General features: G+C 40.9%; 1 long non-coding RNA gene across 1 annotated transcript in view; it reads left to right on the top strand.

Annotated features, from left to right (window-relative positions):
- Nucleotides 1-7,114: 7,114 nt before the first annotated feature.
- LOC135232412 (uncharacterized) overlaps nucleotides 7,115-27,189 on the top strand; it is a 48,166-nt gene continuing 28,091 nt past the window's right edge. The window contains exon 1 of the long non-coding RNA XR_010322916.1: nucleotides 7,115-7,979. This is a non-coding gene — a long non-coding RNA (uncharacterized LOC135232412). The remainder of the gene's footprint in view (nucleotides 7,980-27,189) is intronic.

Genomic DNA, 27,189 nt, shown 5'->3' with positions numbered 1-27,189 from the left:
TGATTTTATGGCATTATGATCAGAGAGAATGCTTGATATTATTTCAATGTTTTGGATTTTATTCAGTGTTGCTTTGTGGCCTAAACTGTGGTCTATTCTGGAGAATTGTTCTTGTGCATTGGAAAAGAATGTATACTTTGCTGTTCTTGGGTGGAGTGTTCTTAATGTCTGTGAGGTCATGTTGGTTGATTGTGTCCTTTAGACCTTCTGTATCTTTGCTGAGTTTCTTTCTAGATGTTCTTCCTTTACTGAGAGTGGCGTGTTTCAGTTTCACAATGTTATTGTGGAACTGTCTAGTTCTCTTTTCAAGTGCTGCTAGAGTTTGTTTTTTGTATTTTGGAGCCCTGTTATTGTGTAGATATTTATTAAGGTTATGGCTTCTTGGTGGATTGTCCCTTTAATCATTATATAATATCCTTCCTTGTCTTTTAGGGTTGATTTTTCCTTAAAGTCTCGTATCTGACATTAGTATTGCCACCTTTGCCCTTTTCTGATTACTGTTTGCTGAATATATATTTTTTCCACCCTTTGATTTTTGATATATTTATATCTTTGTGTCTAAGGTGTGTCTCTTTTAGGAAGCATATTAACGAGTCATGCTTTTTTTAACCATTCTGCCATCCTCTATCTCTTTACAGATACACTTAAGCCATTCACATTAGTGTGATTATCAATAGGTATTACTTTACTGCTGTCATATTGTTGTATTTTTTTTTGTGTGTGTGGTGCTGATGTTTTCTTTGTTTCTCTTTCTCTTACTTTACTGTGCAGAGTTCCTTTTGTTTGTGGATTTCTTTTCTTTTGTAATAGATTTTGTGTTTACCGAGTCTTTATGTTTTTATTCTGGTGAGTAGATTTGTTAATTTTCTTTGGGGTTTCTTTGAAGTTTACCCTTATCTTCCTAAGTTTGAACCAGTCTTTTATTACTTGATAACACGTTTACGGTCTCACCATTGGAAAGTTATGTGCCTATACCATTCCCCACCCCCAAACCTTTTATTGTTTTGTCATTGTCACCATTTACAGACTGGTGCCTCTGTTTCTCTGTTTTAAGTATTTTAGCTTTGTTTTATTATTGAGAGTTCTTTACCTAGATTGGTATATGGCTGATGCTGTCTTGTGTCCTAGGCTCTGGTTGTTGTCTGATATTGTTGGTTCTCCAACTGAAGGTCTTTTGTTAATATTTCCTGCATGTTTGTTTTGGTTTTTACAAATTCCCTTAATTTCTGTTTATCTAGAAATGTCCTAATTTCACCTTTGTATTTGAGAATTTTTCGGGGTCTATTATTCTTGATTGGTAGTTTTTTTTCCCAAGGTTTTATATATGTCATTCCATTACCTTCTTGTTTGTATATTTTCTACCCAGTAATCAGAGCTTAGTCTTATGGCTTCCCCTTTGTAAGTGGCGTTTTATTTTTCTTGATTTGCTCTCAGGATTCTTTCTTTGTCTTTGGTTTTGGCAAGTGTGATTATGATATGTCTTGGTGATTTTCTTTGGGGCCTATCCTATATGGCCTTCACTGAGCTTCTTGAATGGTCAGCTTTTTATCTTTCATGATATTTGTGAAGTGCTCTGCCAGCAAAGCTTCTACAATCTTCTCTATGTTTTTCATTTTGTCCCCCTGTTCTGGAACTCTGATCACACTCAAATTTTTGCTTGATTTTTTCCCACATAATTCTTAGGCTTTCATCATTTTTTCTCTGTTATTTCCTCAGATAAACTGGAGTCTATGGATTTTTCTTTAATCTTGCTGATGCTGTCTTTTGTTGTTTCAAACTTGTTCCTAACCTCCTCTTAAATTGTCTATTTCTGAAATTTTGTTGTTTATCTTTGAATTTCTAATTGTATCTCCAATGGTATGATTTCTAATTGTTTATTTTGATTTTTTTCATGTATTATTTTCCTGAAGTATTCAATTGCTTTGTCTGTGTTTTCCTTGATTTTGTCTATTTTTCCTTTTTTTTTTTTTTTACTGTGTTTTCCTTGATCTCTTTCTTAATCTCTTGGAGAGCCCTAAATATTAGCCTTTTGAATTCTGTATCAGGTAGTTCCACTGCATTTTCTTCTAACAGAAGGTCATCTGAGTTTTTATTTTGGTCATATGTTGGACCATCTTGCCCTGCTTTTTCATATGTTTGGATATTGTCTGCTGTTTCTGAGGCATTAAGGTATTATTTTCCTTATTTATTGATAGTAGGTTCATTTTTTTTTTTTTTGCATCCTGCTTGTTTGCTTTGTTTTGATGTATCAGATTGGGTGGGCCAGGTGTGCTTTGCTGCTTGCTCACCTGTGGGCACAATAGCTCTTACCACCTTGTCTGGGCAGGCAGCAGCAAGCTGAGTGAACCCACTTGACTGTACACTGGTTTGGTGAGGTGGCTGAATGTGGACCGGATAGGTACTCTTTTCCTCCTGATGTTGATCTAGTGATGTGACAGCATTCAGAGCCCCTTGCTAGATAGGTAGTGGTGTCAGATGAAGAGAGGTACGAGGGGAGGGGCAATGCATGCCCAATGAGGTGGTTGGCCTGAGTGCCAGGGATACTGTAGCCACAGTGGCATGGCGGGAACTGACAGGAAGGGGGATGGCATACAGGGTTAGATGGGGCAAAAATTAAAGGGAGAGAAAGAAGAAAAAGAAAGAAAGAAAAAGGATAGCTGGCGGGTGGAGTGGTGCAGAGCTGGGAGCTGGCAGGAAAGGGGGAATGTGATGTACTGGACTAGGTGGGAGGTGGAAAGAAAAGAAAGAAAGAAAAGAAAAATTGAAAAAAATGGTGGTGCAGGGGGGGCTGGTGAGTGGGGGTGAGTCAGCCCTGAGGCAGTGGCAAGCTGGTGCACCAGTGCTACTGTATGCATGAAGAGCTGGTAGGGGCTGGGAGGAAGGGGAAGAAGTGGCATATATGGCTAAGTTTGTGGGAGAAAGAAAAGTTAGAAAGGCAAAAAGAGAAAAAAATGGTTGTGTGGCAGGTGTCAGTGAGTGGACCAGGGGGCTGGTGGGAAGGAAGGGGAGGTGACATACTGGACTTGGTGGAAGGGAAAAAGGAAAAAATAGCAGTATGGTGGGGGCTGCGGGTGGGGACAGGATGGACCCTGGGCTGTGGTAGTCTAGTGCACTGGTAGCTCTCTAGCCACGATGGTACAGTGAGATCTGGTGGGAAGGAGAGAAGGTGGTTTACAGGGCTAGGTGGGATGGATAAAAGAAAGGAAGAAGGAAAAAATAAAAATAAAAACAACTGCACTGTCATGGCCAGCAAGTGTGGGCAGGGTAGACCTGGGGCAGCAGCATCTGCTGGCTCTCTACCTGTGACAGCACTGCAAGGGCTGGTGGGAAGCTGTGGAGGTGGCATAAGGGGCTAGGTGTGAGGAAGAAATGAAAAAAAAAGAGAGAAAATGGCATGGTGGGAGCCAGTGGGTGGGAGCTGGGAGAACCTGGGTAGCAGTGGGCTGGTGGCTATTTAGCCTTGGTTGTATGGCAGGGTCCAGCAGCAGGGGCTGAGGTGGTGTATGGGGCTAGGTGAGAGAGCGAAAGAAAAGGAAGAAAAAGAAAAAATAAAATAGATTAAAAAAAGACTGGTGGCATGGTGGAAGCCAGTGAATGGGGACGGGGCAGACTCGAGAGACAGAAGTAAGTTGAGGTGATGTACAGGGCTACATGGGAGGAAGAAAGAGAAGAAAGAAGACAAAGAAAAAAAGCAAAAAATATGGCAGCACAGTGGAAGCTGGTGAATGGGGGCAGGGCGGACCTGAGGTGGTGATGAGTGGGTGGCTCTCTAGTCATGGTGGTGTGGTGTCGCCCAGTAGGAAGGGTAGATAGGGCTAGGTGGGAGGGAGAAAAAAAGGAGGAAATGGAAAAACAAATGATGTGGTGGGAGGTGGCAGGTAGGGGCAGGGTGAACCCTGGACAGCAGTGGACCAGTGGCTCTGTAGCCAATGCAGTGTGACGTGGCCCAGTAGGAAGGGGTAGATGTGGCGTATGGGTCTAGGTGGGAGGGAGAAAAAAAAAGGAAGAAAGGGAAAAAATGGGACAGTGGGAGCCAGCAGGTGGTGGAGGGGTAGTTCTGGGGTGGCAGCATGTCAGTGGCTCTCTAGCCAAGGTGGCATGGTGTGGCCTGGCAGGAAGGGGTGGAGTGGTGTACAGGACAGAAAGGTGAGGGATGGGAAAGTGTGTTTCTCTGGTTAGTTGGTGCTCTGTCTCCTGTTGGGAGCTCCGTGAAGTTGCCTTTCCATACTCCCTGTCCAGGGTTGTTGCTGGTTGTGTTCCAAGATGGTGATGCTGTGCCATGTTAGTTGGCAGGGGACGTCCTCTCTGTATCTCCCCTCATTTTCTGTTTTCCTTCAGTTTTTTCTTCCATTCAGTGTTTGATCTACTTTTTTTTAATCCCTTCTTTTGATGCTTGGGGTTCCAGGGTTGATGTTTGTACCTGTTTTACTTAGTTTTTTGGGCCTTTGCTGCAGATGGATGGCATGATGAGTCTGTTGAGGGTACCATGTTTTCTCTGTCTTCTAGTTCATTCCTTTTTACTAGATATTCCACAATTTATTTACTGTTTATGGGTATTTAAGCTCCTTCCAGTTTGGGGCTGTTATGAGTAAAGCTGCATGAATATTCTTATACAATTCTTTTTTGCAGACTTATATTTTAATTCCCCTTATGTAAACACCTAGAATCTAGGAGTGGAATAAGGAGCTCTAGTGGCATGGGGCATTTCTACTGTGTCCTATAGGGTCGCTATGAGTCGGAATCGACTAGAGGGCACTGGGGTGGGAGTGGCACAACTGGCTTAAGTGCTCAGCTGCTAACTAAAAATTGGTGGTTCAAATCCACTCGGTGGCTCTGTGGGAGAAAGACCTGATGATCTGCTTCCATAAAGATTACATCCAAGGAAACCCTATGGGGCAGTTCTACTCTGTCTCATGGGGTCGATATGAGTTGACTGGATTGCACCTAATAGGAGGAGTGGAATTGCGGAGTCATGGAGTGGTGTCGTTTAACTTTAAGGGAAACTGTCAAAATGTTTACAAAGCAATTGCACCATTTTATGTGTGAGATTTTGTGCAACGTATGAGAATTTCGGTTACTCCATATCCTTTCCAACACTTGATGTTACCCAACTGTCTATCTTGTTGATTTTAGTACTCTAGGAGGGATATATTGTATCTCATTCTGATTTTAGTTCCCCTGATAACTAATGATGTTGAACATATTCTTATGTGTTTATTGACCTTACCGTTATTTTCCTTAATAAAGTGTTTGTCCAAGCTTTTGCCCATTTAAAAAATGTGATTTTTTTTTGTCTTTTTATTGTTGATTTGTAGGATTTCTTTATATATTCTGGATACAACACCTTTGTCAGATATGTGTGTGGCAACTATTTTTTGTCTATGGCTGACACTCACCTTTTATATTCTTGCTTTCTGATGAGAAGTTGTTAATTTTGATTAAGTCCAATTTATCCATTTTCTTATTTTATGATGACCCCAAGGTAATAAGGTAATAAGGATATTCTCTTATTTATTTTTTTTCTAGAAACTTTATAGCTTTAGCTTCCATGTTTAGGTTTTTGATCCGTCTTGAATTAATTTTTGTGTATGGTGTAATGTGAGTGTTGAAGTTTTTGTTGTTATTATTTATTTTTTAATCCAAATATCCAGTTGTTCCAGCATCATTTTTTGAAAGGACTTTCCTTTCCCCCTTTCAATTATTTCAGTATGTTTGTCAAAAATCACTTAACCATATATGTGTGGCTCTACTTCTGGACTTTATTCCATTTTAATGATCTATTTTATTTATCTATATTAACACTGGTACCACACTGTCTTGATAACTGTATTTTATAGTAGGATTTGAAATTAGGTATTGTAAGACCTCCATTTTGTTTTTTCCTCTTTGAGATTGTTTTGGCTGTTCTAGGGCTTCGGCATGTCCATATAAATATGAGAATCAGCTTGTTAATTTCTACAAAAAAAAAAAAAAAACTTCCTTGACTTTTGATTGTTATTGCACTGAATTATTGGATCTATCGGTCAGTTTGAGAAGTGACACTTTAACAATATTGAATCTTCTAATGCATGAGCATAATATGTGTCTCCATTAATTTTGTTACTTTCCATTGAGTTGGTTCCAACTCATGTTGATATTACCCATAACAGAGTGAAAGGTTGCCTGGTCCTGCACCATCTTCACGATTGTTGGCATGTCTGGATACATTGTTGCCATTATTGTGTACAGTGTTGCCTTCCAACCTGAGAGGCTTACCTTCCAGCACTATATCAGATGATACTCTGTTATAATCCACAGGGTTTTTGTTGACCGATTTTTGGAAATAGATCACCAGACCTTTCTTCCTAGTCTTTGTCTGGAAACTCCTCTGAAATCTGGGGGGCATTGGTGGCTCAGTGGTAAAGTCCTCACCTTCTACTGGAGACCTGGGTTTGATTCCCAACCAGCGTACCTCATGTGCAGCCACCACCCATCGGTCAGTAGAGGCTTGTGTGTTGTTATGATGCTGAACAGGGTTTTCATAGATGTCCTTTCTGAGCTGACAAAGTTTCCTATTTACTTACCATCATTAAGTCTAACTTCTCTAAGAGGCTTTCAGGTCTGCTTTTGAGTTGAAGATGTTTTAAAACATTAACAAAGCCAAAAGTTTTCTTTTGTAAATACTAAGTGCTAACGGTGTGCTGTTCTGAGTATTAACTCATTTAATCCTCACATAGGGGTTGGCATGGTATTATCTTCATTTTATAGTAGAGGAAACTGAGGCACAGGCTGGCTGAGAACTTGCCCAGGGTCAGACTCTAGGAGGTGGCAGAGCTGTGCAGTCTGGCTGCCCCATCTCTTCATGTGGGGGTTGCCGTCACTGTAAACCCATTCTGCTTTTACTTGCCCATCCGAAAGAGCAGGTCTTACCGAACAATGCCTTCTTTGGGAGTTGGGGCAGAGAATGACTGCTACATGTGTTGGTACCCGTGCATTTCCACAGCGTGGTTGCACCTTCCTGCACTGCAGAAATGTAAGTAAGTTGACCTAAAATGCAGGTGCAGAGATGTGATTTCTCTTTTATTTCCTTGGAATATTTAAGACACAAAGATAAAAAAAAAAAAAACACAGTAATTTCATCCCTTGAAACAAGTTTAAATCTTATCTATTTAGTTGCTATCTCCACAGCTCTCTCTCTGTAAAATATATTTTCCTTGTCTCAAGAGATCAGAAAGTAGCCATCGTCACGGCCCAAAGCAGTATCTTTCTGTATTTTTCATTTTAGCTAAATACATCTATTTATCCCTTGTAATATCAAAAGTGTACATTCTTTCTTTTTTCTGAGTGTAGACTAAATATTTTGTCTGCAGTCACAGGAACTGGCCTGCTTGTTTCTGTCTGCATTGATGCGTGTATGTGGATTTGTGTATAGACTTAGTCTGTGGATTTGGTGTAAACCAGATGCCACAGTGTGGATTCTGACTCTTGGTGACCCCATGTGTGTCGTGTCAGAGCAGAAGTGTGCTCCATAGGGCTTTCAGTGGCTGATTTTTCAGAAGTAGATTGCCAGGCCTTTCTTCAGAGGCACCTCCGCGTGGGCTCAAACCTCCAGACTTTCATCTAGCAGCAGGGACTTTGACCGTTTGCACCACCCACAGTTTCGGTCACGGATTTGGGAGTGTGACAAACCACACAAAAGCAGAACCAGTCCACCCACCAGGTGCTCAAGAGCGTTCAGAGCCCATCTGGGCCCCATTGCCTCGCTCTTGTCTCCAGCGTGAGGGCCCAGGAGGGTGTTTGGCAAATAGTGGGCGCTCAACCAATCTTTGCAAATGAATCAATGGAAAAGCAAGAGAATGAAGTTTCTGTGGTTCGGCTCCGTCAGTTGATGACCCCTGACTTTAAATGCTCTCCCCAATTTGTTCATGGCATGTTGAGTCCTCTCCCCACTTGGAGAACTGTGCGAGCTTCACAGGAGCAGCACGTGCAGTACCCTCCAGGTAAGCTACCTCTGCTGGGGAGAAAGGTGGGCAGACAGCTCCACCCAGCCCGCAGGTAACACTTCCTTGTGCAGAGCGGGAGGGTGGGTCGGGCAAATGCCGGGACCACGTGTCCGCTGAGAGGGGCAGTGACTAGGTGGGGGAGATACAGGCACTCCCCAGAGGCCAGGACACCTGGGGAGCATGAGAGGTCCTGGACTGCGGTGCCCCTCCCCCGTCCCTAGCAGAGGCGTGAGCTCTTGGGCCCCTTGGTCAAGCCCTGGAGATTTCGGTTTCTGCATCTTTAAAATGAGGAAGTTGGAGTAATGACAACCCACATTTGTCGAAACACTGTCACATATTCTGGTAACTCTTTTACATCCATTTCCTTTTCTCATCTTTGAACATCCCTATGAGCTAGAACCTATCATTATCCCATTTTACAAATGTGAGAGCTGAATTCTAGGGGGGTTGACTAACTTGCCCCAGACCGCACAGTAGGCTCAAACCCCACGCTGTCCATGCAGCCCTAACAGGCCCCCCAGCTCCAAAATTCACCACCGGCCTCCGAAGTTTGCCTCCGGAAAGCGAGAGGCTTTGCCGCCCCAACAGTCCGACTTTGCTTTCCATGAAACGCTCACGGATGATTTTATTAAATAGGAAGACTGACGACTCTTTCCCAGGGCTTTCTCCTTCCGACTTGGCAGCTGCTGTCCAGCAGAGGGCAGTACGGCCTCAGGTAGGTGTCCTTTCTCCTGCTGGATGGGAAAGCTAAATTTACTGGCACCTTGTAAACAGCAGTCTGAGCTGGAAAGTGCCTCGTCTTACCTGGTGAGGACTCTGAGAGCGTATAGCAGTAGATTCAGATGAAATCCTATCTCATCAGGAGGCACAAGTTGAATATTGTTCCTCAGAAGACATTAGAAAGGCAAAAAAAAAAAAAAAAAAAAAAACCCAAAAACAAAAAACTCATCATACCTGAAAAGAAATAATAAAGGTTTTGTGCTTTCCTTCACTTCTACTTGTAGAAGTTCTTAACTTGTGTAAAACAGAAGCTATTTTGCCTTCGCTGGAACGGATGGTGATGTTAAATGACAGCACGATAAGCCCCTATTGCCAAGCATTAGATGTGGTCAGATATCTCCACTGAATATCTGATTATATCAACAAACGAGACGGAGGCTTTTCAGGTGACAGAACTGCTCAGAGCGTAGCCTCTACGGTCGACCCGTTGGCCATGGTCCTGCCCTATTTCTCTGAAGACCTGTTCATAATAAAATAAATGCCTATTTTTCATTTTCTCAGCAATGCCACCCTCAATTCTTGGTGCATTACAGTGAATAAATTACTTTAAAAAATCTTTGCACACCCACCCTGTCAGAGTCCTTATAAACAAAAGCAATTCACAAAAGATGTAGAATTAAAAAATGTTTGAACATTCATTATGGACCAGACACTTTTCAAGTGTTTTATTTATATTAGCACATTTAACCCTCACAACACCCCTAAACCCCTTGGCATTGAGTCGACCCTGACTCATGGCAACCCCACGTGTGTCAGAGTAGAACTGTGCTCCGCAGGGGTCTCAATGGATGATTTTCAGAAGCAGATCACCAGGCCTTTCTTCCTGTGCCCCTCTGGGTGGACTTGTGCCACTAACCTTTCAGTTAATAGCTGAGCGCATGCATCTTTTGTACCACCCAGGGACTCTTAAGTAGAGAACAGTGCTCCAAGGTAATTACTGTTATCATGCCTATTTTACACATGGGAAACTGAGGCACATACACACCAAGAACTTGCTCAAGACCGCAGAGCTAGTAAGTAACAGAGCCAGAATTCCATCACAGACAGTCTGATTTCAGCTCCTGCTCTTTCCATTCCTCCTCTTTCCTGCCTCTCAACAGCAGCAACAGTGAGTCCTGTGAGGGTTAGCGTTTTCAGCCTATCCAGCCCACCTGCTGCAAGGGACACTCTTTACCTGAATTTATCTATGGTGGGTTCCAGAATCTTCTCCCTCGTTGTAAATGTAGCAGAAGCTGTTACTGACCCTCCCACATCCCTCTGGCTTGTGGGTTCTGCCCAAATTCCAACTCCCTCTGTCTGCATCTCCTCTTTGCCTGAGAGCTTTCTCCTAAGCCCTAGGGGGCCACTTTCTCCTAAGGCCCAGGAGTGCTGGGGAATTAATTCCCCGGCAGTGTTCTTCAATCAATGACTGTAGGGAGTTGATGCATAAATGCCCCATTTCCCTCGCCCCTCATGGGGGACAGCTCTGAGGTGTAGATTTTTCTCTGCTCCTCAAACTTCCTTGTGGTGTTGGCTGGCCAGATAACACCCCTTTGGTCGGTGCATTACCTCCCCATCTGACATCCCTGATTCCATGCCTGATCTGCCTGTACCTCCTGATAAACTCTTTACACAGGAATCTTGTCTCTGGAACTGCCTCTGGACAAGGAGAGTTTAAGTAATGTCCATTGGTGCAAGTATTGACATTTATCAGTGACTTGGAGCTTTCTGAAGATAAAGTATATGTTGGCAGTGACTGAACTGATTCTGGAATAGGAGCCATCCTGTTTAAACATTGCTGTTAGTTGCTGTCGACTTGGCTGCAGCTCAAGGCGACCCATTTAAAATAGAACGAAATGTTGCCTGGTTCTGAACCATCTTCTCCATTGTTGGTATGTGTTATGGCTTGAATTGAGTCCCCCCCAAATGCGTGTCAGGTTGGCTAGGCCATGATTCCCACATATTAGGCCACAAAGCAATACAAATAACCGAAATATTACAAAGCACCTTTTCTGAACATAAAGCCATAAAAGTAGAAATCAATAATGGAAAAAGCAAGAAAAAAAAATCAAATACATGGAAACTGAACAATACCTTGCTCAAAAACTATTGGGTTATAGAAGAAATTAAGGACTAAACAAAGAAAATCATAAAATGAAATGAGAATGAAAACACATCCTACCAGAACCTTTGGAACAGAAAAAAGCAGTGCTCAGAGATCAATTTATGGTAATAAATGTGCACATCCAAAAAGAAGAAAGAGCCCAAATCAAAACATTAACTCTACAACTCGAACAAGTAGAAACAGAGCAACAAAGGAGCCCTCAAGCACCAGAAGAAAACAAATAATAAAAATTAGAGGAGAATTAAATGAAATAGATAATAGAAAAAGAATAGAAAGAGCTAACAAGACTAAAAGCTGGTTCTCGGAAAAGATCAACAAAATTGCTAAACCACTGGCCAACCTGACAAAAGAAAAACAGGAGAGGAAGCAAATAACCTGAATGAGAAATGAGATGGGCGATATCACAACAGACCCAACTAAAATTAAAAGAATCATAACAGAATACTATGAAAATTGTACTCCAACAAATTGGAAAGCCTGGAGGAAATGGACAAATTTCTGGAAACACACTACCTAAACTAACACAAACAGAGGTATAAAAACTAAATTTACCTATAACAAAAGAAGACATTGAAGAGGTAATTAAAAAACTCCCAGCAAAAAAAATCCCTGGTCCTGACGGCTTCACTGGAGAATTCTACCAAACTTTCAGGGAAGGGTTAACACCACTACTAAAAAAAAACTACTAAAGGTATTGCAGAACATAGAAAAGGAAGGAATACTGCCAAACTCATTCTATGAAGCCAGCATATCCCTGATACTAAAATGAGGTAAAGACACCAAAAAAAGAAAATTACAGACCAATATCCCTCATGAACATAGAAACAAAAATCTCCAACAAAATTCTAGCCAATACAGTTCAACAACATATCAAAAAAATAATTCACCATGAGCAAGTGGGATTCATACCAGGTATGCAGGGATGGTTCAACATTAGAAAAACAACCAACGTAATCCATCACTGAGATAAGACAAAAGACGAGAACCACATGAACTTATCAATTGATGCAGAAAAGGCATTTGACAAAGTCCAACACCCATTCATGATAAAAATAGCAAAAAAGAAATTGAAGGGAAATTCCTCACTGTAATAGAGGGCATTTATACAAAGCCAAAGCCAACATCATCCTAAATGGAGAGAGTCTGAAAGCATTTCCTCTGAGAACGGGAACCAGACAAGGATGCGCTTTATCACCACTCTTATTCAACATTTTGCTGGAGGTCCTAGCCAGAGCAATTAGGCTAGAAAAAGAAATAAAGGGCATCCACATTGATAAGGAAGAAGTAGAAGTGTTTCTATTTGGAGATGATATGATCTTTTACACGGAAAACCCCAAAGACTCCACAAGAAAACTACTGGAACTGATGGAAGATTTCAGCAAATTACCAGGATATGAGATAAATGTATAAAAATCAATTGGATTCCTCTACACCAACAAAGATAGCTTTGAAGAGGAAATCATCAAATCAATACCATTTACAATAGTCCCCAAGAAGATAAAATACTTAGGAATAAATCTAACCGGAGACTTTAAAGACCTGTGTAAAGAAAACTACAAGACACTACTGAAAGAAACCAAAAGAGACTTACATAAGTGGAAAAACATACCTAGCTCATGGATAGGGAGACTCAACATTGTGAAAATGACAGTCCTGCCCAAAGTGATCTATGGATACAATGCAATCTGGATCCAAATTCCAATGGTATTTTTTAATGAGATGGAGAAACAAATCATCAAATTCATATGGAAAGGGAAGAGGCCCAGGTTAAGTAAAGCATTATTGAAGAAGAAGAACAAAATGGGAGGCTTCACACTACCTGATTTTAGAAACTATTATACTGCCACAGTAGTCAAAACATCTTGGTACTTGTACAACAACAGATACATAGACCAATGGAACAGAATTGAGAATCCAGACATAAATCCATCCACATATGAGCAGTTGATATTTGACAAAGGTCCCAAAACAGTTAAATGGGGGAAAGACAGTCTCTTTAACAAATGATGCTGGCATAACTGGATAAACTGGATAGCCATCTGCAAAAAAATGCAACAAGACCCATGTCTCACACCATGCACAAAAACTAACTCAAAATGGATCAAAGACCTAAATATAAAATCTAAAACGATAAAGATCATGGAAGAATAAATAGGCACAATATTAGGAGCCCTACTTTTTTTTTGAATACATGTAATACATGGCATAAATAGAATACAAAACTTTACTAACAATGCACAAACACGAGAGAAGATACCACATAACTTCTAGCTCCTAAAAATCAAACACTTACACTCACCTAAAGGCTTTACCAAAAGAGTAAAAAGACAACCCACAGACCGGGAAAAAATTTTTAGCTACAACAAATCCGATCAGCGTCTAATCTCTAAAATCTACAAAATACTGCAAAACTCCAACTACAAAAAGACAAAGAACCCAATTAAAAATGGGTAAAGGATATGAACAGGCACTTCACCAAAGAATACACTCAGGTAGCTAACAGATACACGAGGAAGTGCTCACGATCATTAGCCATTAGCGAAATGCAAATCAAAACTACAAAGAGATTCCATCTCACTCCAACAAGGCTGGCATTAATCCAAAAAACACAAAATAATAAATGTTGGAGAGGTTGTAGAGAGAGTGGAGCACTTAGCATTGCTGGTGGGAATGTCAAATGTCCACTTTGGAAATCAATTTGGCACTTCCTTAAAAAGCTAGAAATGGAAGTACCGTATGACTGAGCAATCCCACTACTTGGTGTATGTTCTAGAGAAATAAAAGCTGTCACAAGAATAGATATATGCACACCCATGTTCATTGCGGCACTGTCGACAATAGCAAAAAGGTAGGAACAACCTAGGTGCCCGTCAATGGACAAATGGATAAACAAATTATGGTATATTCACACAATGGAATACTACACAATGATAAAGAACAATAATAAATCTGTGAAACATCTCATAACATGAATGAATCTGGAAGGCATTATGCCAAGTGAAGTTAGTCAGTCGCAAAAGGACAAATAATGTATGAGACCACTATTATAAGATCTGAACAAAAGGTTTAAACACAGAAGAAAACATTCTTTGATAGTTACAAGGCTTGGGAGGGAGAGATAGGGGTATTCACTAATTAGATAGTAGATGAGAGTTTAAATGAAAGGAAGGAGAACACACTATACAGGGGAAGTCAGTACAACTGGATGAAACCGAAAGCTGTTTCCTGATTACAAGCAGACATTTTGCGAAACAGAGTAGCAGGGGTGGGAATCAGTGAACCATGGTTTCAAGGGACATCTAGGTCAATTGGCGTAACGAAATGTATTAGGAAAACGTCCTGCATCCCACTTGGTAAGTGGCATCTGTGGTCTTAAAAACCAGCAAGTGGTCGGTCCCATTGGTCCCATCCCACCTGGAGTAAAGGAGAATGAAGAACACCAAAGATACAAGGCAAATATTAGTCCAAGAGACAAAAGGGCCACATAAACAAGAGACTCCAACAGCCTGAGACCCGAAGGCCTAGATGGTGCCAGACTACCACCAATGACCGCCTTGACAGGGAACACAAAAAGAAAGTCCCTGTGAACAACACCCTGTTAAAAGTGGGGTGCAGAATTCAAATTCTAGTAAAAAGATCAGACTTAATTGACTGAGACTGGATGAACCGCAGTAGACATGGCCCCCTGACTCTCTCTGTTAACCCAGAACTAAAACCATTCCCAAAGCCAACCTTTCATACAAAAAATAGACTGGACTATAAGACACAAAATGATACTTGTGAAGATTGTGCTTTTTAGTTCGGGTAGATACATGAGATTAAATGGGCAGCTCTTGTCCGGAGGTGAGATGAGAAGGCAGAAAGGGATAGGAGCTGGCTGAATTGGCACGGGAAATCCGGGGTGGAAAGGAAGAACATGCAGTCACATTATAGGGATAGCAACTAGGGTCACATAACAATGTTTGTATAAATTTTTGTATGAGAAACTTTCACCTAAAGCGCAATAAAAAGAAAAAAGCGCTGAGAAGAACCAGACTTTATATCTGATCATTTTTTATTAACTTAAGCTCATTTAAAAATCATTTATTATTATTTCAATAAATAAAAAAGTTGGAAAGCTCCACAGATACTTACAGTCACCAGTTTTTTCCTAGTATTTCTCACATTTTGCATTCTAACACATGTGGGGGTTTACCATTGTCAACAATGATTTTGTATTAAAAACCTATAAAAAAAAAAGTCCTTTTTGTAACTCTATGAGTTCTACTCTGTCCTATAGGGTCGCTATGAGTCGGAATTGACTCGACAGCACTGGGTTGGGTAAACTATATTTCTTGTAAAAAGCAACTTCTTATTTTATTCTCACAAATCTGCCTGGCTCCTATACATTATAATTGGGTGTATAAAATGACCCTTTCGGACTGAGAATCCTGCTATATTCCCAGCTCCACTTGTATTTCCAGAACAATTCTGTATTATTATGGTAATAACAAGGCCGAGATCTCTTTGCTATGCAGATGTTGTACATTTGGCCCAGTAAATACTTCCTCTCTGCCTCCTGGGATGATTTGAATAATAAAAACGAGGAATGTTAGGAATGGGCTGCTTTGGTTGATTTAGATGAAGACTTCTTACAAAGAAGAATTTAGACCCCTCCCTAATTGGTTTAGCAGCTATCACAGTGAAAATAGTTCCAACAGAGCCTGGATCCCTTGAAGCAGAATTCAATTTCAGTATTTGGCAGGAAGATGAAACTTCTGAATTTGTGAATTCGACTTTAAAGTTCTCTTCTCCCCTCCCTTCCTTTCCCCTCCCCTCCCTTCCCTTCTCTTCTCTTTTCTCCCCTCCCTCCCTTCTTACTCCTTCTCCTCTCCCCAGTCCTTTTCTTTTTTAATGGCTTAGTTAAAAAAAAAAAAGACTGCACCATCCCCAACATAAGTGTGTGTGTGTGTGTGTGTGCGCGCACACATAGAGGGAAACCAGAAGCTGTGCTCATTGGTAAAAATGGTCTATTTGTTTCCAAATTTTGACAAATGAGCCCTTTTTAAGTCTAATTTATGTGCCAACTGCTGTGCTATTTAGGTAGAAGTGGACAGGCACTTTGGGAACACTTCTTATTCTTCAAGAGGTACTCTTGTTGGCTCTTAGTTATGCAAAGATAAGGCATATGACTTAGGAGTTAAAACTGGAGCCATTTTTCTCTATCCTTCAGTATAAAGAATATGACCCAGTTGGAGCTGAGCTCATTAGGGTTCACAATGACACATCAACTGTGCCCTGAGGTATAAAAACAATAGCCAGGATAATCTTAAAAAAAAAAAACCCAAGAGAAACATCGTGATAAATGGAGAATAGATTGAAGTTGTCAAGGATTTCATTTTACTTGGATCCACAATCAACAGCCATGGAAGCAGCAGTCAAGAAATCAAAAGACACATTGCGTTGGGCAAATTTGCTACAAAGGACCTCTTCAAAGTGTTGAAGAACAAAGATGTCACCCTGAAGACTAAGGTGTGCCTGACCCAAGCAATGGTATTTTCAATCACGTCATATGCATGTGAAAGCTGGACAATGAATAAGAAAGACTGAAGAAGAGTTGACGCCTTTGAATTGTGGTGTTGGCGAAGAATATTAAATGTACCATGGACTGCCAAAAGAATGAACAAATCTGTCTTGGAAGAAGTGCAGCCAGAATGCTCCTTAGACGCAAGAATGGCAAAACTGTGTCTTACATACTTTGGACATGTTGTCAGGAGGGATCAGTTCCTGGAGAAGGACATCGTGCTTGGCAGAGTACAGGGTCAGCGGAAAAGAGGAAGACCCTCAACGAGGTGGATTGACACAGTGGCTGCAACAATGAACTTAAGCATAACAACGATTGTAAGGATGGCTCAGGACTGGGCAGTGTTTCGTTCTGTTGTGCACAGGGTCGCTATGAGTCAGAACCCACTTGACGCCACCTAACAACAACAACAACAGAGGCTTTCTGCATTCCTTGGCCTACCAGACCCTTCCTCCCTCTTCAAAGCTAGCAGTTGCAGGTTTAATGTTTCTCACATTGCATTACTCTGATTCTGTACTCTTCTGTTTCCCTCTTCCTCTATAAAGACTACTGTGATTACGTTGGTTCCACCCAGATAACCTGGGATAATCATCCTATCCTAAGCTCTGCTGATTATCAACCTTAGTTTTCCTTTGCCTTGTAATGTAATATATTCAGAGATTCCAGGGATCCGGGCATACCCATATTTGGCGCCCATTGTTCTCCCTACCATAGTCTGCCCACTGACTCCTTTAAATGCACATCTATTCTACATACCCCAATCTCAAGGTCCCCCAAATTCTCAATCCATTATAGCATTAACTCAAAGTTCAATATTTCAACTAAGTCTCATCGACTCAAAAGTTCTAAATCTTATCTTCTAAAATACCTAAATTAGGTATGGAGGAGACTTTCGGAGTGACTCATCCTGGGGCACAATTGCTCTCCATCTCAGAATCTGTGAAACCAGAGAAACAAGTTACCTGCTCCCAAAATACAATGGTGCAATAGGTATAAGACAGGAGTTATAAACATTTCTGTCCAAAAATGGAGAAAATAAAAGGAAAAAGGAGCCCCTCGTAACAAACAATTTCAAAAATCAGTTGGGAAAACTACCATGTTTTTACACTTAAATAACTACGTTTACTTGCGAACTGCTCCCTCCCTTGAGGTATTTTTGTAAGTGTGCTATGTTAAATTTTTTTTTTTTTTTTTTTTTTACAGCAACATGTAAAAAAATTGGCATAGTGGCACTTACGAATATACCTCGTCGGGGGAGTGAACGGTTGGCAAACAAACACAGAACGTGTGCATTATTTGTGTAAAAATACAGTACTTTAGGTTTCAGTCCTCTGTGGTTTTGGCTCTGCATCTGGTCTCTAAACTCTGCCCTCTTGGTTTACAGATCCACCCTCTGGGCTTGCTTCTCTGCCCTCTGAGTCATCCCTTCTCTTTCATGAAAGCAGCATATATTTTCAGCTAAGTAGTCTTACCAGCCTGTTTCTTGCCTATAGTTTTGAGGATGTGACAGTTTTGTTTTGCTCACTCTTTTTCTGTCCTTTTCAGTCCAGAAGGCTGTGTTTCTACTGATACAACATTGTCAAAAGCCTTATGAATCTCTCATGTATGTCACAGGGATTCACTCCATTAGACAAGAGGCTCCTTCACAGGCCTTTTCTAGATAATCCCATCTTTTTCTTTTTTTTTTTTGCTTCTGCTGAGAAGACTAAGCATATCCATTAATCACACATTTAACCTCCTCACAGTGTCTTCTACATGACTAAATACTCTGACCTTTTGATCTTTCTGAGTTATTAGCAAAACATTGTCCAGCCATACCTCCTTTCAAGTGTCTTTCAAATGCTCATGCCTTTGAAATGTAGGTTTTCTTGAAATGTTATGTGTTTGAAATACACGTTTTTCAAGAGCACCTACCTTTGAAACCAAGGCATGTATTTAAAATGTATAGCCCATGAAGTGTAGGCTTTGAAATAACAATTTCCCTTAAAGTTGCCTGTCAAATATACCCATCTTGAAATATATCCTGTACCTTTGAAATACATCTGTTTTAGAAATGGAAAATGCAAAATTTTTCAAAGCCTAATACTTAAAACTACATTCGTGCTTGAAATGTTCCTTCTTTAAATGCACAAATATTAGAAAATCAAGTGACACTGATTTGTCCTTGAAGTAAAAGTATCTTTGGAAAGCACAATTAGTTTTGAAGTAATCCCGTGTAACACATAAAGTTAGAAATGAGTATATATACATATATATGTATATATGTATGTATTCCTTTTTTTTTTTGGCCAATGTAATGCACCAGTACATGAAATGGCAGCAAGAGTCATATCTTTTTAACGGGCATGTCTTTTTAATGGACGTGTCTTTGAAATGCATTTGTAATGTAAATCTTTAATTGCAATTTATGTCTTTACAATACATGTCCTATGCCCTGGGCAGTCTTCAGATGCTTGTGTCTATGTAATACTTACATATTTTTGAACTGCACATTTTTTGATCCAAAGTAAAATTTTATTTCAACAAAGATGCAGTTTAAAAACAATTTGAAAGACACTGGAGATCACTGCAAAGTTGCAATGCACCCTAATAAAACTACACCTATTTCTCACTTATCAACTATCTCGTTATCAAAGTTTTGCATTTATGACAAGAGTAAAAAATCTACTATCCAACAATTTTGTGCATGAATGAGCAGCCAAGGGGAGAGGAGGAGGAGGAGAAGGAGGGCGAGGTTTGTAAGAAGGAGCGAGATCGCATAGGCCGCCAGCAGTTCGTATTACCTGGGTCAGGCAGTGGACCCGGGGGGACCCACAGCGACTATGGGACAGGCCGGTGGCGTACAGGAGGCTGGAAGACTGGGTCTTTAAGAGGCAGTGGGAGCCGGGCTGTAGGAGCCAGGCAGGGGGTTTGGAAGTCTCTTCTTTGAAGAGGTCTCTCTGCCACCTCTTCAGCCTCTGCTGGGCCCAGGTGGACGGGCTTACCTGCCCACAGGCCTGAGAGCAGTCTGTGGCCAAGGCTTGTCTCCCGGGCAGATGGAGTGGGAAGGTGGAGAGAGGAGGCACAGGGGTATACATCGAGGCTTGGAATACGGCCAGGTGATTGTGGACCCCTGCTGCTCCAGAGGCAGCGAGCAACCTTAGACCACCACCACCACCATCCCAGCCCCTGTGGGCTCAACGTGGTGGGGAAGGCGAGGTAGTGGGAAAGGGGGGACTGCTGCTCCATGGACATCCAGAGATGTGCTGGGGGTGCTTGATGGGTGGTGAGCTCCTGGGGGCAGGAGCGGGGAGGACACCAGCACCGAAGATGGGACATGGCCTAGACTCTCAAATAATGCCAATTTTCCCATAACCACCGGGCCTTTGGAGCCTAACCATGTTGGTAAGTGAGGATGGGTGTATAAGCCTCTTGAGGGTAGTGCCTGTCACGTAACTGTTTAATAGCCACGTTAGGGTTATTTAATTCTGTACAGGTATAGGTACTTGATCAACCGCTCTGTTCAGAGAACTTTGTCTGCTAGCCTCTTCTGGCACAGAGGTACCATCGTTCTCCATATACGCTCTGCAGTTTTGACTGCTGTCTTTTGTTTGACTTGTGCCTCAGTCCATCTTAAGTCTTGTTGATTTTTCCATTACGTGATCATTATGATTTGCACCTTCGTTTTCACTTTTAGCCCACCACAACTACTAAAACTGTTAAACGTCTACTCGTGGTCTTTTTTGTCTTCCCGCACTCCTTCTTAATAAATTCAGTATACTCGAATCAAGTTTATCCTCTAAGAACTAGTTGATGATGATAGACTGGAAAAAGATGTAAGTGGTAAAAATATTGAAAAGCAGGCGGCAAAGTAATCATTAATGGTAAATGACCTGATCGTTTATCCAGAAAAGCCAAGGAATCAACTAGAAAATAGAACGAATATAAATCAGTAAGCTGGCTGGGTATAAATTCAACATAAAAACAAAATTAACTTTCTTATATGCAAATGGCAAGAAAATTAGGAATTGTAATGCTGGGAACAATTTATATTACAATACCATTAATGGATAAAATGAAAATATTAAATCTCTTACAACTGAATTTAAGAAGGCATAAGCAAGAAACATAGGACTCAGACTTTACTACTCTACCAAGGAACATACCAAAAAAATGCTTATGAAAGAAACAGAAAAGATGAAAGAATGAAAAAGAAAGGAAGGAAGAAAATATTGAATTTTTGGGTAAGAAGACACATTAAAAAGAAATATTGACCTAATGTAAAAACATTTACTTTGGACAAATTAACCTAAAATTTGACATGATTCCAGTCATAATGTAGTTTTTAAGTCAATAAAATAATATTAAAATTCCCATTGGTTAAGAGCTCAGGCTGCTAACCAAACTGTCCATGGTTTGAATCACCAGCCGCTCCTTGGAAGTCCTGTGGTGCAGTTCTACTCTGTCCTGGGATTGCCATGAGTCAGAATTGACTCAACGACACACAACATCAATGACAACACGAGAAATTGCTTTTTCCCAATTCACGAAGCCTTTTGTGGCAGAATCTGCTAGCTGTTTAACATCCATTGTCCTCCTTCTCCTGAGCAATATGATTTATTAAATTCAGGAGCACAATATACATTGCCAAAACGTGGTGTTCCCAAGCCTTGCTTGCAGCTAGGTATAAGTTACGCAGCGTGTTCTGGCAAATAGTATCTGACTTCTGAGCAACCACCTTGAAAAACAACATTCCTACATCCTTCCTCTTCCCTGTCCTTTGTGTAGTAATCCTAATAGATATAGCAATCGTGAAACTCAACAAAGAATAGACAAAACCAAACAACTCAATGAAATAACAACACATATGGCGTTTTATTTAAGTGTTGCCTGGAAAAAGCACACCAACAACTGTGCAAAAAGATGTTCTTTGTAGCCCTGTGTATAAAAGTAACTCATAACCACAACATCTGGAAAAAATAAAAATATTTATCAACGGGGAACTAGATACCCTGTTGATTTGTCCGTATGGTGGGCTATTATGCAGCATTTGAAAAAAATAATTTACATCTCTCATGTTGACATGGACAGTTCCCTAACTTAACATGTTAAATCAAATAGCAAGGTTTGTATATTTGTGTTACTTTGGTATGAATTTTTAAAAAAATCTGTATATCAATTTACTTTAAAAATGCATACCCTATGAGTATTTTGATATAGTATAAGAATAAAAACCTTTCTTTCTATTAAGGACACTCAGAAAATTTATCTATGCACAATTCATGTTTGAAATGTTATCAGATAGGTATGATTTTTATTTTAAAATGCCAACATGGATTTTCTAATAAACCTTAACCAAAAAGAAAATATTATTTTAAAAGATGATTATCAGAAGAATGTGACCTTGAGGAATTAAATACCTCTCTTTGTCAGATTGTAACATGGGAAGTTTTCATTCAAGTTTCATTGTTGTTAACTGCCATGGACTCAGCCCTTGACTCATGGCGATCTTATGAACAGTAGAAAAAAATGCTGCTTTGTCCTGCACCATCCCCGTGATTGCTGGTGGATTGTTCTGTTGTGAACCATAGGATTTTTATAGGCTGATTTTCAGAAGTAGATTGCACAGCCTTTCTTCCTAGCCCATCATAGTCTGGAAGTTCTGCTGAAACCTGTTCAGCATCACAGCAACATGCAAGCTTCCACTGACAGATGGCTGGTGGCTCAGCATGCGATACATTGACTGGGAATTGAACCTGGATTTCCCACATGGAAGATGAGAATTCTACCACTGAACTACCAACATCCCCCAAGTTTCATTAAGCCCTCTTTATCTTCAGAGTCCTCATCGGCATTGAGAGCCATCTAGAGAGGTTACCAAAGCACATCAAGTGTCCTAATTGAGCCAGCAGACTACTATTACCATAGTGCCTCCGAAGGGGCAGGACCCCATGACATGGATTTCCTACTTCCAGGCTCTGGAACAAATTGAGTCAGTGAGGAAAGAAAGCCTGTCCTACTTTCAGCAAATCTGAACCAGTTCTAAAAACAGATTCATGTTTTAAAATAAGGCAGTGCCACTTGCCGTTAATGCCTCTTGGATCGGTCCTAATAGAACACTTTCATTAAGCTCTGACCTTCTAGGGACTGACAGGCTTGCCTTAACCCAGTTGATTTAAGTGAATGCATTCTTATCGAGCGGGCTTACTTTGTTTGGAGTGGGACTTGGGGGCTGTTTTATTGGTGGTATGTGGGCTTTGTTCTCATTCCATGCCTTGAGAGTGACTGAATTAAGAAACTAATAGTTGGAAAGTATTCTAAGATATTTTCAGATTTTATCCACAGCAGTATGATTTCAAATGATTAGTTCATTAAAAAAAAATTAATTCTGTTTTTTTGTTTTCCAACTAGAAAGCACATTTATCTTCTTATTTTCAGAGACACTGTGTGTGTATGTGTGTGTAAACTCCAAGATGAGTCTTATCATTTTTCTTATTGACCTCATATGCTTTTCCTTTTTGCCTACTGGAATATAGTATAATTCTTTCCCCTTTCCTTTTCCCCTCTTTAGTTCTTAATAACTTATTTCGCTGATTTCAGGTCTCTTTCCAGCTTCCCTTTTGCTAATTTTCACGAGGAAACTGTTGCTTCTTTGCAGCTTCTAGTTTTATCTCCAATCAATGAGAGTCTTGGAACATGTTTGCCTTTAAAGCGTATTTATCCCTCTGTTATACTAGCTTATTTGATATCTTTTGAAATTTTCTCTGTGTGCCTAGGGCAACTCACTCACTTCTTTGACGTCTTCTCTCCCTGCCCTCTTGTTTTTTTTGGTTGTTGCTATTTTAGAAAAAGAATACACTGCTGTTTCCAGTAATAGAGAAGTCTAGACACTCACAGAAATCCTTCCCAGTTCAGCAAATGTTATGTAATGCAAGATTAAAAATTCATGGATGAGCTAGAAAAGTAAAGGAATTTTTTAGAGTCAAGGAGCAAGAGGAAAGTGAAAATCCACCAAGTACATTTTCACTGGTACCAGTACCTGCCCTAATGGTATATGGTCATTCCTAGTGACTTAGAGCCTGGGCATTATTGGGCCACTCGTAGGGGGTGGAGTTCTCCGGAGGTGCAAACAGTGGTTGGCTACTAACTGAAAGGTTGGAGGCTGGAGTCCACCCAGAAGAAAGGCTTGGGGATCTACTTCTGAAGAATTAGCCATTGAGAACCCTAAGGAGAACACTTCTACTCTGCACACACACAGTTGCCATGAGCAGGAGTCCACTTGATAGCAACCGGTCAACTGGTAAACATAGGGACAGAGGAAACCTTTGAGCCCTCGGAGTGGGAGGTCAGATTAGAAATGGCCACAAAGTAAAGAATCCTCATGGATGACCCCTTTTAAGGGTGAACATGAGGTAAAATGCCTTTAAGAGGGAGGCAAAGTGGATACATACTGATGTTGGACTTGATTCTGGACACAGTGGGGAAAAAAATAATCTAGTCTGATAATTCCTAATGCAATGTTACTATGTGAGTTTGGGATCTTTCTTCACACTATATCTTTGCCTGAACAAACTAAAGCAAAAAATGAGTTTTCAGTGGTCCCAAGCTATTGGTGCACCTAGATGCGTGTTAGCAAAGGTTACCCTCTCTTAAAAACAATACACTTCACACCAAGCCTCAAACAATTTCTACTGATAAAGTTCCAAACAATAGCATAAAATCATAGATCATTAAAGACATGTGGAAACAAGACTTCATAGAGAAAAAGTCAGCAGCGACAAACACTACAGAATTAAACCAGCAAAGATGGCAGATATTAGGGTTATTAGATGAAGAATATAGTATGTAGAACATTATCAGGTATAGAACATATTAAAAATGAATTCAAAGATCAGATTGAAATATTCTGACAGAGACAATCAAATTGACCATGGGTGAAACAGTAGATTAGATGCAGCCACAAAGATACTGAGCGAACTGAAGGAAAAAATGATCCTATATTAATATTTAAAATATAAGAATGAATGGGATTCTGGAAAGATGGTGGTGTAAACAGATCATTGTTCTAACCCTCCTTCACAAATACACCAAGAAATACAAGAAAATGTTGCTTGACTTAGAGGGTACTCTGAACTGGGGAGCAGAGGGCAGCAGCAGGGAACTGCAGATGGGCAAGAGTCAACGAGTCAATGATGGGAACACTGCTTACCCAACATTCCTGCCCCTTCCCCCCCAGCCACATGGGCCTCTGGCTGGTGTGAACTGGAGAAGTGGCCCCAGTAAAGGAGCTATTTCCTCCGCCACTGCACCACCATCTGCCTGTGCAAAGTGACAGGATTCCAAGCTTCTCCTTTAAAATCAACAAGGCAGACATCCCTGGGGGTCTTTCGGAGCATGCCAGCCCCTCCCTCACCTGCTAACTGTCCAATGCCTGGCTGCTGCCTATTGCTACAGAAGGCCTCTTGCAGGGGAGCCTGCTCCCACATCCATTACCCTGCCTACCCCATAGCTCAGGCCCCTAAAATCAGAAGGACAGATCTGTCAGAGAGTCAGTTCAGGTCTGTCTGTCACCCCTTCCCATCCTACGGACCAAGGCTGCTGTAAGCTAGGAAGCGGTCACCTTAAGTGAAGCCTGCTCCCACAGTCAACATACTAGCAAAAAGGCAGACTTCCCTGGGGGTCCCTTCTGAGGATACCAGCCCCACCTCCACAGTAGCAGTAACTGTTGGCTGCCAGGTTGCTGAGAATTGCTACAGAAGGCCCTCTGCAAGCAGAGCTTGCTCGTATAGCCTGCCTTCACACCTATAGCACAGGCCCCTAAAATCAACAAGATGGATCTTTCTGGCAGTAAGTTTGAGTCTGCCTGCCACCCCTTCCGGTCAGTGCTAAGAATTGCTGACTGAGGCTGCTCTGAGCTAGGAAGTGGGTGGCTTGTGTGGGGCCTGCTTCCATAGTCAACATACTACCAATAAAACTCATAGGGACCCTATAGGACAGAGTATAACAGTCCCATAGGGTTTCCGAAGAGAGGCTGGTGGATTCAAGCTGCCAACCTTTTGGTTAGCAATCAAGCTCTTAACCACTATATCACCACTGGGGCTCTGAAATCAACAAGACAGGCCACTCTAGGGGTCCATTTGTAGTGTGCCCCACCCCTCCTGTAACTGTTGGTTGCTAGGCCAAGTTTCTACAGAAAGTCTCCTGCAGTGGAACTAGGAGGTAGGTTCCTTAAGTGGAAACTTCTTCCTCAACCAAAATCCTAAAGGTCTGCAGTCTCCCTCAGGGTATACCTGGGGGTGTAAATAAGTAGCTTCACACCTTTTTAGAGGTCTTTGCTGCACACCTTCCTGGGGGGACCTTGAGATTGGCTCCAAAAGGGGAAGAGCAAGAGAAGTCTCAAGTAGCTCATCTACTCTTCCTGCCCCAGTTTTTCTCTTTCCAAATTTCTCCTGGCCTTGAAAGATCGATCTTTTTACTTTCTCTTTTTCTTTGCGGGAAAACCACCCCTCCCCGCCTTGTCTTGTCCTTTTTCTCTGGGGAACTTCAAGCTTCGTGGCTTGGCCTCAGTGGCAATAAGGATTTTCCCCAAAGATGATTTGCATTGGGCTTGTGAGAATTTTGATTTGAGAGTAGTGGGATGATTAAGAAAATGGAATAACAGAGGATAAAATTTGTGTTTTTTAATATGCCCAAAACATTATCCCCATTACATGGGATATTCTAATATAAAAGCTCGATTCAACATTTGTAATAAAGAAAACAGCACAGCATATTTCTTAAGGTTAGGAGGCTGGGATCATTTTGGGGTCTGCCACTTGAACCTGGATGAGTTACATAACATCCATAGTCTTGAGAATCCTTATGCAGAGAAATATGATGGAACCCCCTGGGTGATCTTGGAAGTCCTTCCATTGAAAAAATATTCCAGTTAGATGTGAATCTTTATTTCTGGCTCTCATGTGCCCTCATAGCAGCGAAAAGAGATTTGGGGGGTGTTAGCTGACATCCATGAGTAGAATGATCATATAGTTTATCATCCAAACCAGGTCATTTTTGAGACTGGAAGGGAGCAATATTAATAACTCTGCCAGGACTGTGGGCATAAACTAGAAATTTCCTGGATAGAGTGTGATCTATGTATGATGATTTTGTTCTGTTTTATAGTTTAAGAACATCAGCATTGATATGTATTTTAGATGTTTTGTGACAGTCATTAATATCAAATATGCTTCAGGCCTTATTAAATAAGAAAACACGGTAATTTGTATATGAGATGTTTAACTTCTAGTGTGTGAAAATCAAGGGTCTTGGATCTTGTGTTTATGGTACACTGTTTTATAACATTAGATTACCGTGAACTACATTTTTATAATTTATTTATATGCACCTGTTTATACCTTTATTTTTGTTGTTAACTGCAGTTGAGTCAGCTCTGACTCGACTCATGGCAACCTTATATATAAGAGAAGGAAATGTTTCCTGGTCCTGTGCCATCTTCATGATCGTTGGTATGTTTGAGTCCATTGTTGCGGCCATATTGTCAATTCATGTCATTGAAGGTTTCCCTCGTTTTACTGGTCCTCTGCTTTACCAAACATGATGTCCTTTTATAGCGATTGGTCTTTCCTGATGATGTGTCTAATTTAACCTAGTGGAAGTCTCTCCATCCTCGCTTCTAAGGAGCATTCTTGTTGTATTTCTTTTAAAACCAATTTGTTTGTCCTGGCAGTCAATGATATATGTTCAATATTCTTCTCCAGCACCCCAAGTCAAGCCCATCA

Source organism: Loxodonta africana, chromosome 9 (assembly GCF_030014295.1).
Source record: "Loxodonta africana isolate mLoxAfr1 chromosome 9, mLoxAfr1.hap2, whole genome shotgun sequence".
Taxonomy (NCBI): domain Eukaryota; kingdom Metazoa; phylum Chordata; class Mammalia; order Proboscidea; family Elephantidae; genus Loxodonta; species Loxodonta africana.
This window is presented reverse-complemented; position numbering and strand designations above follow the sequence as displayed.